This window comes from Colossoma macropomum, unplaced genomic scaffold (genome assembly GCF_904425465.1).
Source record: "Colossoma macropomum unplaced genomic scaffold, Colossoma_macropomum, whole genome shotgun sequence".
In the NCBI taxonomy this organism is placed as follows: domain Eukaryota; kingdom Metazoa; phylum Chordata; class Actinopteri; order Characiformes; family Serrasalmidae; genus Colossoma; species Colossoma macropomum.
In genome coordinates this window covers 11,301,353-11,319,529 of record NW_023494796.1, presented here as the reverse complement: position 1 = coordinate 11,319,529, position 18,177 = coordinate 11,301,353, and the positions used below count along the sequence as shown (strand labels likewise).

At 40.1% G+C, this 18,177-nt stretch overlaps 1 protein-coding gene across 1 annotated transcript in view; it reads left to right on the top strand.

The window, feature by feature from the left end:
• Nucleotides 1–18,177, top strand: part of pcdh7a (protocadherin 7a) — a 62,818-nt gene that overhangs the window by 10,045 nt on the left and 34,596 nt on the right.

Genomic DNA, 18,177 nt, shown 5'->3' with positions numbered 1-18,177 from the left:
ACACTGTATGATACGCTGTTATGCATGTTCTACAAAACTTGGTAGACCGGTACACCTGAACGTAAACAAATATTGAAAGACCACTGTTGATAAACTCTGACCTCCTTTCAGTTTGTTCTCTTTACCTGTAAATAAGGACCAAACTGCATTAGGCCTTGCTAGGCCCAGTTGTCTCAACTCAAGGACTTACTGTGCTGTTGTGTGCTTGGACCCACTTATTGCCACTCGCGGCTATATTTTGTATTTTTTTTGAGAACAAATATGTATATACGTCTTAAACTGAATTCACTTTTGCAATTTTTCAGTTTTTTGCAGTATATCTAGTATCTATATCTAATCTATATATATCTATATTTAAATGTGGAAACCTGAGTGGGTGTGGCCTAACTTAGAACTGGAACTACACATAGATCAGTAGGAGGTCTTCTGAGGCAGGTTTGCCATGTTTGCACTGTTAGTTGACATTTGGTCACATGGATTTCAGTTAGTTAGCGTAGCAGCTTCATGAATATCAGCTTTGCTCTTTTGTTCTGGCTCAAAGAATGAATGTATCAGTCTCAGTGTTGGTTTCACCCAGTTTACAGATGTTTTTCTCAAACATTTTTTCAATTCCTAGCATGTTTGGGCATGAAATTTAGCTCTAAATGTACTTTTTTGATCATTTGAGTTGATATCTGTTGACTTTCTCAAAGTGCACCAGATGAATATGTAGAAAATCCTCATAATGATGATGTTTTCTGTGAACACATCGGGCCATTACTGATCTGCCGGCTTTGTCCTGATTCACGTCTGTTTTGATAATGGCCCAGAATGTGTGAATGTGTGCTTATCAGTAATGAGGAGGCCTGCTAACAATGTCTTTTTGTCATCAGTTCTTGTTGGAATTCGCATTATAGACAGTTTCTGGTGGAAAATTGGGCCGACCTTCAGGCTTGCTTTGAAAAACGGTGGGTAGAAAGTTTCCTTAAACAAGACAAAACATTCAAGTATTGGAAGAAAAGGTATACAGTGAAGCATCACTAATTAGAGCAGATTACCTTCCAATTACCAGAGGCATGTATGTTTTATGTCTATTATATTTGGCTACATGGTGTTTTTTATTGTAAACATTCTCCAAACTGCAACCCTATTATAACCCTCAGCTTTGTGAAGCTAATGATGCGTGGTTTAGGTGGACATTGAGACAGGTTTAAATTTAGCCCTGTGGTCATTTTTAGGCTGTTGTGTGGTGGTGGTTTAGTTATTTATTTATATATTCACCCATTTCAAGCTGCTTGTTTAAGTGTCCTGTCAGCTTTCAGCTGCGTTTTCCTCTTTTCCTCAGCCAGCTTTGCCTTGTTGAAGATCATAAACTTTGACAGGAATGTTTCTCGACAATTTTTCTTTCGGATTTTGCCGTTTTTGGAATTGGACTGGACAATGTGTTTGCTACCTTTTGTGATTTGTTAGCACATACACTATGTTTCTCAGTAGTTCTCAAACTTAATTAGTTTTATCAAATTATTGTGTTAGTTAATTGAGCTTATTTTAAGAAAGAATACCTGAAGGCAGATACTGTCACTTAATTTTACTCTAGATCATTCAATACGTAAAAATATCTAGAAATAGTGGCTCTAATTGAAGACTTCAGACTTTCTCAGATTTTTATGGATTCTGATGTGCGTTGGATCTGTCTCAGTAGTATTTGTACTCTGACTTGCCTTAGACTCAATAGTATTTGTGCTCTGACTTGTCTTAGACTCAATAGTATTTGTACTTGGCCTTGTTTTGGACTCAATAGTATTTGTACTCAAACTCATCTTGGATTGTGTGGTATTTGTAGAATTACTTATTTCGGACTAAATAGTATTTGTACTCTGATTTTTTTTGGACTCAATAGGACTCAGTAGTATTTGTTTCGGACTTGTTTTGGACTCGATAGTATTTGTACTCAGACTCATTGTGGACTCAATAGTATTTGTACTCGGATTCGTCAAGGACTCAATAGTATTCGTATTCAGACTCATCTTGGACTCAATAATATTTGTACTCGGACTCGTCTTGGACTTAATGGTATTTGTACTCTGACTCGTCTTGGATTCGATAGTATTTGTACTCAGACTTGTCTTGGACTCAATAGTATTTGTACTCAGACTTGTCTTGGACTCAATAGTATTTGTACTTGGTCTTGTTTTGGACTTTGTAGGATTTGTACTCGGACTTGACTTGGACTCGATAGTATTTGCAATCTGACTGTTTTTAACTCAGTAGTATTTGTACTCGGGCTTATCTTGGTTTGATCCATCAGTTTCATTAACTTTAGTCTCTGGTGTCAACTGAGACCAACTACAAACTAAGAAATTTGGACTGGAAACAGACAAAAAAGACTAGTTAATCTTCGTCTCAATGATGGCTTGATTTTTTAGGTCTTGATATTAACTTAGTCTCGGCCACTTTGGACTCAGTCTGACTCCATCAACTAGTCATAGTCTTGGACTTGTCTTGGACGCAACAAAGGTGGTCTTGACCATAACCCTAAGAAAGAGGGTCAATAATCTTGTGATATTCTTTTTTCCAATCTCATCACCAGTCAACATAACATTTTTTATTTATTTATTCACTACAAAATACTATTTTGCCTGGAGTGTCCATTCATGGTGAATTAGTGAATTAGCTCCAAGGCTAAAGTTCTCACTGTTTCCTCTGTGTTATTCTGATCATAATTGTAGTGGATGCTAGACTGATACCTAATAGCATAATGGACAGAGGCTGTTTGTGGTGTCCAGTCTGAAATCAGCTCTTGGCCGGACACTCTGTGCACTGAAGCACTTACAGTTGATCCTAAAAACACTCACTTCAGCTGCTAAGTTTCAGCGACGTTATCATTTCCATTTTCCACTTGGATATTTATAGCTCTTAGATATGCTGGAGAAGGGACTTCTGGGTAACTGAGCCTTTTTTTACACTCTTGGATCATTTTTTACCACGGTGAAATATAGAGGGCATCTGAGGGCATCCAGGAGCCCAAAATTAACCCTTTGGTGACCCTGAAAGCCTCAGAATAAAACTTTCTGGGGATCCCTTCATAGGAACAGACCGAAATGAAAGTGTAACCATGACTACATCATAAACATGTTTTGTCCTGAGTGTATTTTCTGGTTTAAAGACTAGGAAAACCACATTCTGATGATGTATCCTGGAGGTGGAAGGAAGTACAACTGCTTTGGAGTGGGTTCAGTTAGCTGGTAACTGCAGATGTAAGGCGGATGGCTAAATAACTACTAGGAAGCTGAATATCTTATTCAAATAATCTCAAATCATCTTCAAATCATCATGACAATGTACAGAATGGACAGAATTCAAAGCACTAGACATCTTACCTCAGTTTATCTTCTTTTCTCTGTCTATAAGACTAAAAAGCTTGTCTCTGTTGTCCATTTAGAGCTGAAAAAGATAGAATCTTTATTATCTTTGTGATTTAGTTTGATGGCCAAAGTCACGAGAGTTACACTGATGCTAGCTTGGTTGTATTCATTTATTTAGCTTACAGGCAGCTAGACTAACAATTAGGACTGGTTAATACCAAAGGGTTTCCCAATGGCTGTATGGGAAAAATGCTTAACCCCTTAGGCTTATTACATACTAAGGCATATTATTCAGTAACTACACGGACTTCGATACAAACTGGTTGAGCTATTCTTAGGTTATAGAAGTGTGTAATAAAACTTCGGACCACTCGGCAGGCCCTGGCCATGTTAGGGGCTAATCTAAAATGGACTTAAATGTTCAAATGCACAAGCATTAGCTTAGTGCCAACATACTATTAGAAATCTCATAGAGGTGCTAGCAGAAATTAGCATTATGGTTTCCTCATTGTTCTTGAGTTTTGACATATATCAGCCAAACTGAAGGCCCAGCTCTAATGGTCACGCCTACAAAGACCTACAGAATGACTTTGTAGGTGGAGCCTGGATAGGTCAGTTACGTAGGCTGTGTTCAAACGCCGCTATAGAGGCAGAATTTGCCGTTTTTCAGCCTGCAGCTGGATTTAGCCCTCAGTGGCCGGTGTTGGAGTCACTGCTGCAAACTCACTGCTCTGTTTTTTCTGAGGGAAGTAGGCTGTGGAGCAGAAGGCCAGCGCTAACCTATTTTTCCTCCTCCGAGCTTGCGCGTGTGCGTATCACTGCAGCTCGATTCATCACTCGTCTCTCCCTGTCTACCGCCGTCTTCCTCTTCTACCTCCTCTGCTCTCTCTTATTCTTTCTCTCTCCCGCTTTCTTCATTCCTCCATGCCTTCTGACAGGTCTCCCACCCCTCTACACACACTTTCTTTCTTTCTTTTGACGAGCGTTCCGCCAGGCCGGGGGTGAATATGTAAGGGGAATTTGTGTCTACCTGTTCCGCTTAGAGCTTAGAGATTACAGAGAGAGAGAGACAGAGAGAGAGAGAGAGAGAGAGAGAGAGAGAGAGAGGGAGGAAGAGAGAGCAGAGAGAATGAAGGAGAAATATGGGGAGAGTAGAAAGAGTGAGTGAGAGAGTAAAGGGGAGAAAAAGAAACAGAGGGCAGAGAAAGAGAGATTGGTAAGAGAAAAAGAGGGAAAATGACAGAATGAGACAGGAAAAAGGAGAAAGAAAGAAGAAACAGAGGTAGATGAGGGTGAGAGAGACAGAAAAGGAAGTGCGAGAGAGAAAACGGGAGAGAAATAGTGGAAGAGTGAGGTAAAAGAGAGAAAAAGAGAAAGGAGAAAAGAAAGACGGATGCAAAGAGAAAGAAGAAAAATGAGAGAGAGATACAGAAAAAAAGAAGAGCGAGGGATGGATTTGTGGTGAAAAGGGGAAGCGTGTTAAGCCGTGAAGTGCAAAGCCAGCGAGTCCTTTTGACGTGAGATGTCAGACTCACATCGCCTTACAGGTCATGAGCAGAGAGGAGTTTATCCACAGAGCGGGAGGTCTGAGCTGAAAATACCTGTCAGAAAGTGCAGACGGAATCTTTTTTTACCTGTTTGCTGAGCATTAATGGAGTCTGTGAGGACCCGCACTCTCACACCGTCCCCAGCGATCCCCTCTCACTGCCACGCAGCAGTCTGCTCGGGCCGCTTCGGCTTTTTCTTCTTCCCGAGAGGTGGATCAGGGTTTCCGTTAGCCAGTAAATGCCGGTATTTGACTAGTTAAAAACTCTGTGAGACCAAAAATTAACATCAAATTTTAGCTAACTAGCAGAACTCAATCCATCTACGTTAACTTATATGAGCTTACATTACCCTTTTAGCTTACCTTAGATAGGCCTAGATTTGTTATGTTAGCTACAGTATAACATGGCTGGTCACCAGCAAAACCAGCATATGCTGTGTTTTGGATGCTGGCATGCTGGTCAACCACAGTGACCAATTAAACCAGCACCAGACCAGCATTAAACCAGTATGAATCAACATAAACCAGCTTCTCTGTTTTTTTTGTACAAATTGATAACATCATATGTTAACAAACCAGCAGAACCTAGCCGGACATAGACCAGCATGGCTGGTCACCAGCAACACCAGGCCATGCTGTGTTTTGGATGGTGGTATGCTGATCAGCAGCAATGGACGTTGATATGCTGATCATCACCAAAACCAGCATAAGTTGTGTTTTGATGCCAGTACACTGGTTAACCAGCATGACCATGCTGGGGTGACCAAGTAAACCAGAACCAGAGCAACACGAGACCAGCATAGACCAGCACAGACCAACACAAAATGCTTGCTGGTCTGTGCTGGTTTTTCAGCAGGGATAACCTGGATAACAAAGCGGTCCACTAGTTTGCTAAGCATAGCTTGGCAAAACTAATGTGAGCTAACTAGCAGAACTCAAAACACCAACAGTAACTAATGATACCTAACCTAACTTAGAAGACAAAGCTGTAAACTAGTTTGCTAAATGTAGTCTTGCTGGAAAAAACAGGAAAGACTAGCATATGTTATGTTTTGGAGGCTGGTATGCTGGTCAACCATCATGACGATGTTGGGTGATCCGCTACTCCAGCACCAGGCCAGCAAGAACCAGCATGAGATGCATGCTGTGCAATGTGTTTTTTCACATATCAGTCAAGCTAGCGCTCTAACTTCTGACATTAACTGCCCTGTAAGAAAACCCAGCATGACCATGCCGGGTGACCAGCTAAACCTGCACCAGCACCAACCCTCTAACCGTAATGGTAGCTAGTTCAGCCTACTTTGTTAGTTTGCTACATGTAGCTTGGCTTCTCAGTTACGCTAGTGTTCAAACTGCTGATATGAATTAATAGAGCTAACCAGCCAAACAAGTCACCAACATTAGCTAGCCGGACAGCAGAGTGGCTCAATGTAGTTTGGCGGTAATCAGTGAGTTAGCTAGCGCACAAGCCTCTGACTCCATGTTAGCATGCGTTTGAGGGTGTTGGTCCGTAAAGAGGGTGAAGGGGAGGTAAACGAGAAAAAGAAACGGAATTAGGGGCTGGACGTCACTGCCGAAAAGTGCTGATGTGGTCGTTATGGAGACGCGCGTCTCCCGAGACCTAATCAATCAACCCACGCTGCAGCGATCCTGACCTCAGCAGGAGGGTTAATCCATTACAGAGAGAATCCGCTTAAGCCAACACGATCCGTCAGGGTTTTTTCTGTCTGTTTTTAGGGAGGAAAATGCTTACTCGAAGGTTTAGGGTCTGTGCGTGTGTGTGATCTGTTCTGACGGTTTAATGAATTATTGATCACGCTGTAATTAACTCCTCTACCACCGAGCTTCGTGACCTACCCTTGCTGGCGTGTGTGTGGGTGCATGGTTGCGTGTGTTAGCATGACTGTATGAGCCGAGTGGTGAGTGTGTGCATTAAAAGTACTTTCAAAAGTGAACTGTGCATGTGCAAAAGTCAGAGACCACCCTTCATTTACTCTGAGGGGACACATGTTCACTTTTCAGTGTTTCCAGTGCTTTTATCTGACTCAGATTTACCAAATGCGATGATTATGAACTGTGTATTTATATATATGAGCTAAAAAAGGACAAATTCATAAACATAAACAAAGATATGTTTAAAATACAGAAGTAAGTAGCAGCAGTGTGGCTGTACTGGGGTATTAGTGAGGTTACACTGGGTCAGCAGTGGGGTTTTCATTGAGTAGCAGTGGAATAACACTGAGATTTCACTGGATTAGCGGTGGGATAGGTAAATCAACAGTCATCATGTATTTGAAATTCTGTGTAGATTTTAGTAGCCATGTGATGGACTGGTGACCTGTCCAGGGTGTTTAAATGAATGCTGGGATAGGCTCCACCACCCTCCATGACCCGGAAGAAGATGGATGGATTTTAGTGGATTAGCAGTGGAGCTTTAGTAGATTAGCAGTGGGTTTCTTGTAAATTTGCAGTGGGATTTAAGTAGATTAGCCGTAAGGTATTGGTAGCAGTAGGGTTTTAGTAGATTAGCAGTGGAGCTTTAGTAGATTAGCAGTGGGTTTCTTGTAAATTTGCAGTGGGATTTAAGTAGATTAGCCGTAAGGTATTGGTAGCAGTAGGGTTTTAGTAGATTAGCAGTGGAGCTTTAGTAGATTAACAGTGGGTTTCTTGTAAATTTGCAGTGGGATTTAAGTAGATTAGCCGTAAGGTATTGGTAGCAGTAGGGTTTTAGTAGATTAGCAGTGGGGTTTTAGCAGATTATCAGTGGGTTTTTTGTAAATTTGCAGTGGGATTTTATTAGATTAGGAGTAGTAGTGGTGGGTTTTACTGGGGTATTAGTGAGGTTAACATGGGGTAGCAGTGGAGTTATACTGGGGTAGCGGTGGGGTTTTACTGAGGTATTAGTGAGGTTAAACTGGGGTAGCGGTGGGGTTTTACTGGGGTATTAGTGAGGTTAAACTGGGGTAGTGGTGGGGTTTTACTGGGGTATTAGAGAGATTAAACAGGGGTAGCGGTGGAGTTTTACTGGGGTATTAGTGAGGTTTTACTGGGGTAGCGGTGGGGTTTTACTGGGGTATTAGTGAGGTTAAACTGGGGTAGTGGTGGGGTTTTACTGGGGTATTAGAGAGATTAAACAGGGGTAGCGGTGGAGTTTTACTGGGGTATTAGTGAGGTTTTACTGGGGTAGCGGTGGGGTTTTACTGGGGTATTAGTGATGTTAAACTGGGGTAGCGGTGGGGTTTAATAGGGTACTAGTGAGGTTAAACTGGGGTAGCGGTGGGGTTTTACTGGGGTAGTAGTGAGGTTAAACTGGGGTAGCGGTGGGGTTTTACTGGGGTATTAGTGAGGTTAAACTGGGGTAGCGGTGGAGTTTTACTGGGGTACTACTTAGGTGTAACTGGGGTAGTGGTGGGGTTTTACTGGGGTATTAGTGAGGTTAAACTGGGGTAGCGGTGGGGTTTTAATGGGGTATTAGTGAGGTAAAACGGGTAGCAGTGGGGTTTTTACTAGGGTATTAGTGAGGTTAAATTTAGGTGGAATTGGGATTTTACTGGGGTAGTAGTGAGGTTAAAATGGGATAGTGGTGGGGTTTTATTGGGGTATTAGTGAGGTTAAATTTAGGTGGCATTGGGGTTTTACTGGGGTATTAGTGAGGTTAAATTGGGATAGCGGTGGGATTTTACTGGGGTATCAGTGAGGTCAGATTGGGATAGCGCTGGGGTTTTTGTTGGGTAGCAGTGGAATAACACTGGTTTTTTTGGATTAGTATTAAGGTAGAAGAGAACATCAATCTCAGTGTGAAAAAGTTTTCATTTTTTATTATATACCTCTGTTTTTAAATGTTTACTGTCTCTGTCTTTCTGTTGTTATTAGATATGAATACTTACTGCCGACATTGTTTTTTTCAGTAGAGCTGCTCTATGATAACCACTGCTGTGAAAGAGCAATATAAATAAATCTTGAATTGAATTGAGATAATAGGCTGAGCCAGTTGTTCCTCATCAAAGATGATCTTTAACATCAGCAGAGACAAATTATTATATACATATATAGCATGCCTGAACATGCGGCCAATAGGGCAGTGACTCAAGACCTCCCCCTGCTCCCGGGGGTCCATCTGTGCACATCTGTAGTGTGTGTGTGAGTGTGAATGTGTGTGACTTTGTGTGTACGTGTGCTGCAGTGAATGGTTAAAGAGGCTAAATTGTTGAGCTAATCATTATGTGTTTCTGTGTATAGATAGTAAAGAGGATGGGGAAGTGTATGTGTGTGTGTGTGTGTGTGTGTGTGTTAAGTGCACTCTCAGTATTGAACTGTGGTGTGTGTGAGAGTGACCGGTCATCTACAGCTTATAATGGAAATCCTGTTGACCCACATTACTGTACATTCTCTTGCTCACTCTTTCTTTCTCGAGCGCTCTCTCTTGTTCTCCTTCTCTCTCTCTATCTTCTCTCTTTATATCTTCCTCTATATGTCTCTCTCTCTTTTCTCTCAGACTGTCCCTTTTTCCCTGCCTCTCTCTTTCCTCTTTTGCTGTCTTCCTCTCTGTTTCTCTCTTTTTCTTTGCTCTCTCTCTCTCTTGCCAGTCTTGCCAGGCTGTCTTCCCATTGAGCCTCGCAGTGCAGCCCCTGTGATCAGGTCTTTCGCCAGACTTAGCCTCTCTCACCATCCGCACTTGAGTTTGTAGAAGGACCATTCCTCACCAGTCCGCTGGGGGTGCTATCCCACTTCTCACACCAGTGTCACATCATTGTCAAGTAAGACACATCGGAGGCCATGATTCCACCACAAGGACTGCTCTTTATTAAACACCTGGCAGAATTACACATACAGAAGCACTGAACTCACCACATACTTCACTCTCACGGTGACCACCAATCCACACACTAAACCTGACACAGAACAAGACAATAAACACATATGCACACCTTAGACTAATAAAGAACGGCATTAATTAGTACAGTAACTCCCTTTTCCGGAGGATCTGAACCTCCTGATTCTCCTGGCGTGGCCATCAGCACGGACCTCACAAGCATCTCGAGGCCAGCGCCAGCCCGTAATGGGTTGCTACACAGACTCCCCTTCAAAGGTTGACTGTCCTTGGTGACCAACCAGCTTGAGCCAAGTCCCTGGGTGTGCACGCAGCCCCAGCCAGACAAATGAGCGCATCACTTGAGGCTGCATCCTCACTGCTGCAGCTCCTCCTGCATGCAAAACTGGATGATGGTTGCATTACAGCCATTTGGTGCGCCCCTCTCTGTGAGCGTGAGTACACCTCGTCACAGTGGGGATATCTGTGAGCCAGTGATGACAAGCATGATGAGCCGTCTGCCATCCATGCTGCACTCGACCCACAGCCTATGGCTGCCATGGAACTTCCTGGCTGGCATCTGTTTCCCTGCCAGCCCACACCCTAGCACGCTGAGCTCTGCTGCTTGCCATGACACTTCCATGATAAGGCCTTTGACGGTTTTGCTTTCCACTGGCCTCCTTCTCACCGCCACTGATATCGTGCCTTACTGCACCACCTCTGGCCTTGAGCCATCCTGTGCCGTTGAGTCTCGCCAGGCCGTCTTCCCCATGGGACCTCACAGTGCAATCCCTGTCGTCAGGTCTTTTGCCGGGCTCAACCTCTCTCACTGCCTTGAGTTTGTGGAAACACCATCCCTCACCAGTTCCTCTGGGGGTGCTATTCCCAGTTCTTACACCAGTGTAACGTCAATGTCAAGTAAGACACAGCAAAGGCCATGATTCCATCATGAGGAGTGCTTTTTGTTAAACACCTGGCGGAATTGCACATACAGACTTCACCCTCTCGGTGACCACCAACCCACACTAACTACATCCCTGACACAGGATGACACAATAAACTCCTATACAAACCTTAGACTAACAAACTACAACATTAACAACAAGTTCCTCAACAAGTCCCTTTTCTGGAGGGCGCATACATATTTCCGTCTTACCTCTCTGTCTCTGTCTCTCACTGACTGACAGAATTCCGTTGCCATGGCAGCACTGTGTCTAATCATCAAGTGAGGCGGGGTGGGTGTACAGGGTTACCTGTGGGACAGGTGGGTGTACAGGGTTACCTGTGGGACAGGTGGGTTACAGGGTTACCTGTAGGACAGGTGCGCGGCAGGTGACGCTGTGTAACTCAACACACACTCAGGATCAGACAACAGGTCAGATAGATAACCGATATCGCTGACACTCGCTCGGCCCTCTGAATCTCAGACACCTTTAATATTCATTCTAGAGCAGTCGGTATAATACAGTCTGAGGAAAGGTGAACACATCTCACCTGCTCTGTTCCTCACCTGGTATTATTATATACTCCACTTATCTGTAGAGTGTATAGAGGAAAAGAGAGAGGAAAGCGAAAGAGCAAAAGGTAAACATTGAGAAAGCGATAGAGTGACAGACAGAAAGACTGTAAGTAAGAGAGAGAGGAAAGAAAGGGACAGAGGAATAAGAAAGATAGAGAGGGAAAAAGAGTAAGAAAGAGGGAAACAGAGGGATGAGAGAAAGAGTGAGTGACACAGAAAGAAGAGCAAAGGAAGAAAAGAGACATAAGAGCAAAGAGAGGGTGAGTGAGAGACTGAGACAGAGAGAGAAGGAGAAACAGAGGACAAAGAGAAAGGAGCAGGAGGAGAGAGGGAGATAGAGAAAGAAGAGTGAGAGAGAGAACAAGAAACAGAGAGAGAGGAGAAAATGAGAGATAGAAAAACATAGAAAGGGAGAAAAGTGTGAAATTAGAGAAAGACGAGAGAGAGTTAGAGAGTAACTGCTTACTGCACCTTTGCGGTATTGATTGTCAGTGCCGTATTGATTATTGATTTTCACTATTTTTGATGGATTTTCTAGGTGAAAATAAGCGAACACATCCTCTGCATATGGAGGATGCAACAAGCCAGAATAGTAAATAAATAAAGTGCATAATGCACCAAAAAATAAATAAATAAATAAATAGGACCCAAAATGCATAAATTAATAAATTATTTATATATATATATATATATATATATATATATATATATATATATATATATATATATATATTATGTGTGTGTGTGTGTGTGTGTGTGTGTGTGTGTGGTGTGTACTGGAAATTGAATTTAAGGCAAAAAAAAGTATTTATTGCATGTTATTTTGGAGCATTTCCATTGGTCTGTTCATCAAAAAATGTTGATGTAAACAGAAACTCTTTTTTTTCCAATGTGTGTGTGTGTTAACATATATATAGGATGTAGGACGTATGTGTGACCCCAGGTCCTAACGTTGACGTGACGGTAATGAAAACGAAGCCGTGTGTGTTTGTGGCGACACTCAGACATGACGCTCTCCATTTTCTGCTGCTGTTAAATATTTGAGCAGCGTGTCACTGTCCTTTATTAGACGCTACTGTAAGTGTCCTCAGAGAAACCGTTCAGTCTGAGTGGACTACGGTTCCTCCATCTGGACAGCAGAGAGGATCACAGTGAGCAGCTTCGCACTGTCTTTAAACATTCTGAGAAATGTGCTGTTAATAATTCATATCCAGTCGATTAGGCTGATAGCACTCAGAGCCGCGTCCACACGCCACGTCAGGATCGTTCACACGCGGCGCAGCAGGACGCGCCAGCATCGCTCATTCATTATCACTGACTGCAGTGGAGCTCCTCCTGACAGCAGCTTCAGATGAAACACACCTGTCCAACGACAACGACAGACAAGGGATTTTAAATCCTTCATTTTAGACATAAAAAAATTAAAATGATTGAAAACAATATGATATGCTTTTTGTATCTTTATAATGTGTAGTAGCTTTTATCACATCTAATTTTTTAAACAGAAATGTCAATTTTGCAGTTTTATGTTCATTTATATATATATATATATATATATATGTTCATAACTAGGGAACTATTTGGAGCACAGTCCTGAAAGCTTTCATGGTTTCATTGAAATGAATTGAATTGAAGTTATTTTATGACTTTTATGAAAATCCATCATGTGATCTATCAGGAATTGCCATGGATGTGCATTTCAGAATATGTATGTATAATATTTTATTTTCTAAATTACACTGTTAAGAATAACATCAATGTAAAAACTTTTTTCTATAGTTGAAAGAAATTTGTGAAAAACTTTTTGAAAAATTTTGAACTACATGAATGTTATAGAACTATATGAATTATTATATTATATAAATTATAATATATTATATTATGTACTATATAAAATTCTAAACTATATAAATTATGAAGGCAATATGATGGTGTTACGGCATGTTTTTAATTTTAAAAATGATTTACTTATTTACTTTATTTAATAATGATTTAACATATTAAAAACACTTCAGTAGAAACTAATGGAAGCCTAGTCTAGTATCCATGTCTACTTTGCTACTTTCAATAACTACCATATTTTAGACTTTACACTCTTTGATGAAGGCAATGGTTCTATAGAACTATGAGTTCTCTATAGAATCATTTGCATGCTTAAATTGTTCTTTGCATGGTAAAATGGTTTATCAGAGTGATGGAGAATGTGTTGTACATGGTTCTATAGAACCTTTTTGAAAATGGTTCTATATAGCACCAAAAAGCGTTCTTCTACCGTTACGGTTACAGTAGCAGAACCCCTTGTTGGTGCTATATTGAACCATATACAACACTTTCTCCATCAAGCTGAAGAACTGTTTCAAGATGCAAAGATCCCTTTAAGCATGCAAATAGATATGAGTGTTCATGGTTCTATGTAGAACCAATGTCTTTACTAAGAAACCTTTGAAGAACCATCTTTTTTGCTTGAGTGCCTAATAAAAGGTGGTTCCTCTTTGTAAACCTGATCATGTTTGTGTTCAATCCACTGAGAAAAACATGAAAACTGTATAAGGATGGTTCTTTAAGGGTTCTTTAGTAAAGACAAGGAACCATGAACACTCAAAGAACTGCCTGCATGCTCAAATGTTTTCTTTGCATGGTGAAATGGTTCTTCAGACCAATGGAGAATGTGTTGTATATGGTTCTATACAGCACCAAAAAGGGTTCTGCTGTTGTTAAGGTGTCAACTTTGTATATAGAACCTTATACAACACATCCTTCATCAATAAGAAGAATCATTTCACTATGCAAAAAACCATTTGAGCATGCAGATGGTTCCTTGAGGGTTCATGATTCCATGTAGAACCAATGTCTTTACTAAGGAACCCTTGAAGAACCAAAAAAGATATAAAAAGAGATAAACAAAGTCTGCTTTCAGACTGATGGGTACGGCAGTAGAAATGTCAGGAAGTTGTTTTTATTTTCATTTTTATTAAACTTTTGCCTTAAATGTGTCAGTGGGCTGAATTTGGAGCTTCAGTGTGAAACAGAAAACAAAATGCAGCTCAAATCGGAAAGAACACAAAAACCACCTACACACACCGAGAGTGTCTGAACAAGAACAGATTCCAGGAATTCAGCACATACTCACACACACACACACACACATACACGACATGCAGAAACAAGACACAGGAAACACACACTAATGAGGATAATAACGTGTTCATGCATTTCATTTCATTTTCATTTCAAGGTTTATTATCACAGTGCTTTTTACAACAGCCATTGTCCCAAAGCAGCTTCACAGAACTCCAAATGAGAGTCACCAAGGCCGACCATGGGAAGAAAAACTCCCTAAGAGTGAGAGGAACCAAGACCGAAAAGGGGAACCCATCCTCCTCTGGTCGACACCAGATAGCATAACAAAAACACAGTAAGGGTTTAACTTAAAGATTTAACAGGCTTTTATAAACAGCAATTAAAAGTACTTTGCATAAACATAGAACAATAACAGGAAAACTACAAAGCAGAATAAAAACCTAAAAGGAAATTTCGGTAACACTTTCTATGAATGTTACGTTTGTAAGCATCTATAAACACATTTATAACATGTTATAATGCCTTCATATGGCATTATAAACATGATTATAAACATTTATAAAAATGAATTACACTGGATTACACTTTATAGCCATGTTTATTATACATTATGAATTGTTAATATAATGCATTATAAGTAGTGTTGATAACATGTTATACTGTCAGTGCCAAAGAAGTCAGTCCCAGCTTGGAGACTGCAAAGTAAAGACAAATACCAAGCTAACGGTGGTGTACGTTGACTTTCCCACAATGGGTAAAACACTGATGGCAGCACTAGTTTAAACTCTGACATTTGAAGCCTGTAATGTGCTTTATTGTGAATGTTTTAGTGTTTCAGTAAATCCTTCAGTAAATACTTCAACTTGAAGCCTCACTCTTAACACTGGAGGAGGCTTTAGTACAGTACGCTTCACTTTACTTAGAGCGGACAAATACAACTTATGAACTCATAATTTGTTATGAACAGTACTTATAATGTATTATGTTAACAATTCATAATGCATAATAAGCATGGCTATAATGTATAATGCATTTTTATAAATATTTATAGCCATGTTTATAATGCCTTATGAATGCAATATAACATGTTATAAATGTGTTTATAGATGCTTACAATGGTGACATTCATAGAAAGTGTTACCAAAATTTTAAATAAGGTACTAATGTTATTAAAAAGAGCTTATTAAAGGTAAAGTACGGTAAGAATAGAGTTCAAGTCTTAGAGCTCAGTTGTAGGCACTGGCAGTTTGTTCCTGTTGTAGCAGCTTAACAGTTAAACACTGCTTCAGCATGTTTAGTTTGGACTCTGGGCTCGACTAGCCGACCTGAATCCATGGATCTGAGAGACCTACTTGCTTTGTAGTCTTTAAACATATCAGAGATGTATTCATCCAGAGGTTTATAGACCAGCAGCAGCACTTCAAATCTATTCTGTAACTGACTGGAAGCCACTGTAAAGATTTCAGCACTGCAGTAATGAGCTCTGCACTCTTAGTCCTGGTTTAAACTCTAGCAGCAGTTCTGAATGAGCTGCAGCTGTTTAATGGTCACTTTGGGGAGTCCAGTTGTAGTGAACAAGGAATATACTAATGAATACACGGTGATGATTAATGAGCAAAACGTCATTTAAGTCAGTTAATGTGATGAATTATTAACGGCACATTACGTTTTTTTAAATGCCGTTAACTCATTTTCCTAGTTTGACCCTTCTGGCTGTCTGTAGTATTCCAGGCTGATGCCCAGCAGCAGCAGCACACTGTCTGTCCCTCTGATAGAATCTGAGATTGTAGTGCTCTCATTCAAATACAGCTCCACTGATGGATCAGTGATAAAAAACAGGTCTTATATATAAAGTTTTATATATTATATAGGTTTAGAAAGTTTTATATGTATAATCACTGCTGAACAAAATCACCTAAAAAGTACCTTTTGCAGAACAAGGATAAACCATGTAAATGTTCAGTGTAAGTTAATGTAAGAACATGTTGTTCAAAGTCATTTCTGTTGGTCTGTAAAGGGCAGCTGACATTTTAAAATTATGTTGAAAAGGAGATGTTTGTGTATCGCTGCTGTCAGAACAAAACCTTGTATATCTATTTTTGACATTTTTCAGTTTGTGACATAATTAAAAATGTCTGTCGGCCTTTATATTGTGTGTAAATTTAAGGATGAATAGACCAAAAGAAACAGTCCAGATTGACTTAAATTAAAAGTAAAGTAGGTTTTCTGCTTCTCCTATAAAGTTACTACTTTGGAGACACAAGATTTTCTTCTGACAACAGTAGAAGAATGTACATATATATATGGTAGTGTTCATACTATAATACTAGTCATATATATATGCTATATTACTATATATAGTATAGATCTATATATATATAACATATTATATAGCATATATGTAGTGTTCAGCAGCTCTTTCAAAGTAGCATCATCATCTATCCATCTATCCATCCATCTATATATGTGGTCAAATGTAGTTAAATGTGGTTGAATGTACTTAAACCTGGTTGAATGTGTTTGAATGCAGTTGAATGTAGTTCAGTGTGGTTAAATGTGTTTGAATGCACTGTTAGTAATAAAGGTTCTGTGCAGGTACATTTTCCATTCATCAAGGTACAAACAATGTAAATGTTCCCTCAAAGGTACTGCAGAGGTTTTAAGGTCCAACAGTGCACCTTAAATGTGTGTTTTTCCAGGTGAAAAGTTCATATTTGTACCTTTTCATAACCTAATGTTTTAAAACAGAGCAATAAAATAAAAGTCTGGAGGCGAGACGGGTTGTGTGGGGTCAGTACAACTTGGAAAAATATAATTTCAGTGGATTATGGTACCATTATGTTCCCTGACTAAAGGTACTGAGATGTACTCTTAAGGGGACCACCCCACTGACAAGAGGGGCACTGCCCTAGTAACAGTTTACTACCTTTTTTGTGTGCATTTGAATGTGGTTAAATGTGTTTGAATGTAGCTGAATGTATTTAAATTTGGTTGAATGTAGCTGAATGCAGCTCAGTGTGGTTGAATGTGTTTGAATGTAGTTGAACATGGCTGACCGTGGCTGAATGGTAGTGATGGTTGTGAAATTCCTGGTATTCTGACGTCAGTGTGTTGTGCAGTGACCTGCTCCATCGGTGTTAGAGCTGTTTAACCCATACTGTTTAACAGCACAGACTCTTTCTCTCTATCCTTCTCTCTCTCTCTCTCTTTATCTCTCTTCCCGGCAGGAGTTGGATCATTTTTAGACTTTAGTGTGTAGAAGATGAAAAGTCCATTGGAATGATACAGACATAGAGAATGATACAATGACATAGAGAAAGATGTATAGATAGATAGTTATGAATCATCTATATATATATCATGTTCTTCTTTTTTCTTTTTCTATTTGTCTTATATTACTATCAATGGTATTAATATATAAAGCATTTCTTTCATTGCAATGGTAACAGCTGTTAATCATCATAGCAATAAATCCATTTAAATCTGAATCTGGGAGAGAGAGAGAGAGAGAGAGATTCAGGTGGGACAGACAGAATAATCTGATTATTTAAGCCCGTAGTGATGAAAGTAAGTAAGAAAGAAGTAAGATAATGATATGGAGGGACTTTATTAAAATAGATAAATATATCAGGCTGTAATGTATCAGGCTGTGCCTATTTCTGAAAACTAAATTTTCCTCATTTTTAAAAAATAAGCGTTTGATGTAGGGAAACCGGGACAGCTTGTCACACGGGTAAGTTGTCATGCTGCTAATACTTCCAACATCAGACGGTGCTACTTTAAAGTGGAATACTAGTTTTGTGCATCTACTTGGTCTGATGTCATATCCTGTCTGGGAAAGGCAAGAGACACTGTGAGCGCAGATTTGCCATTTTTA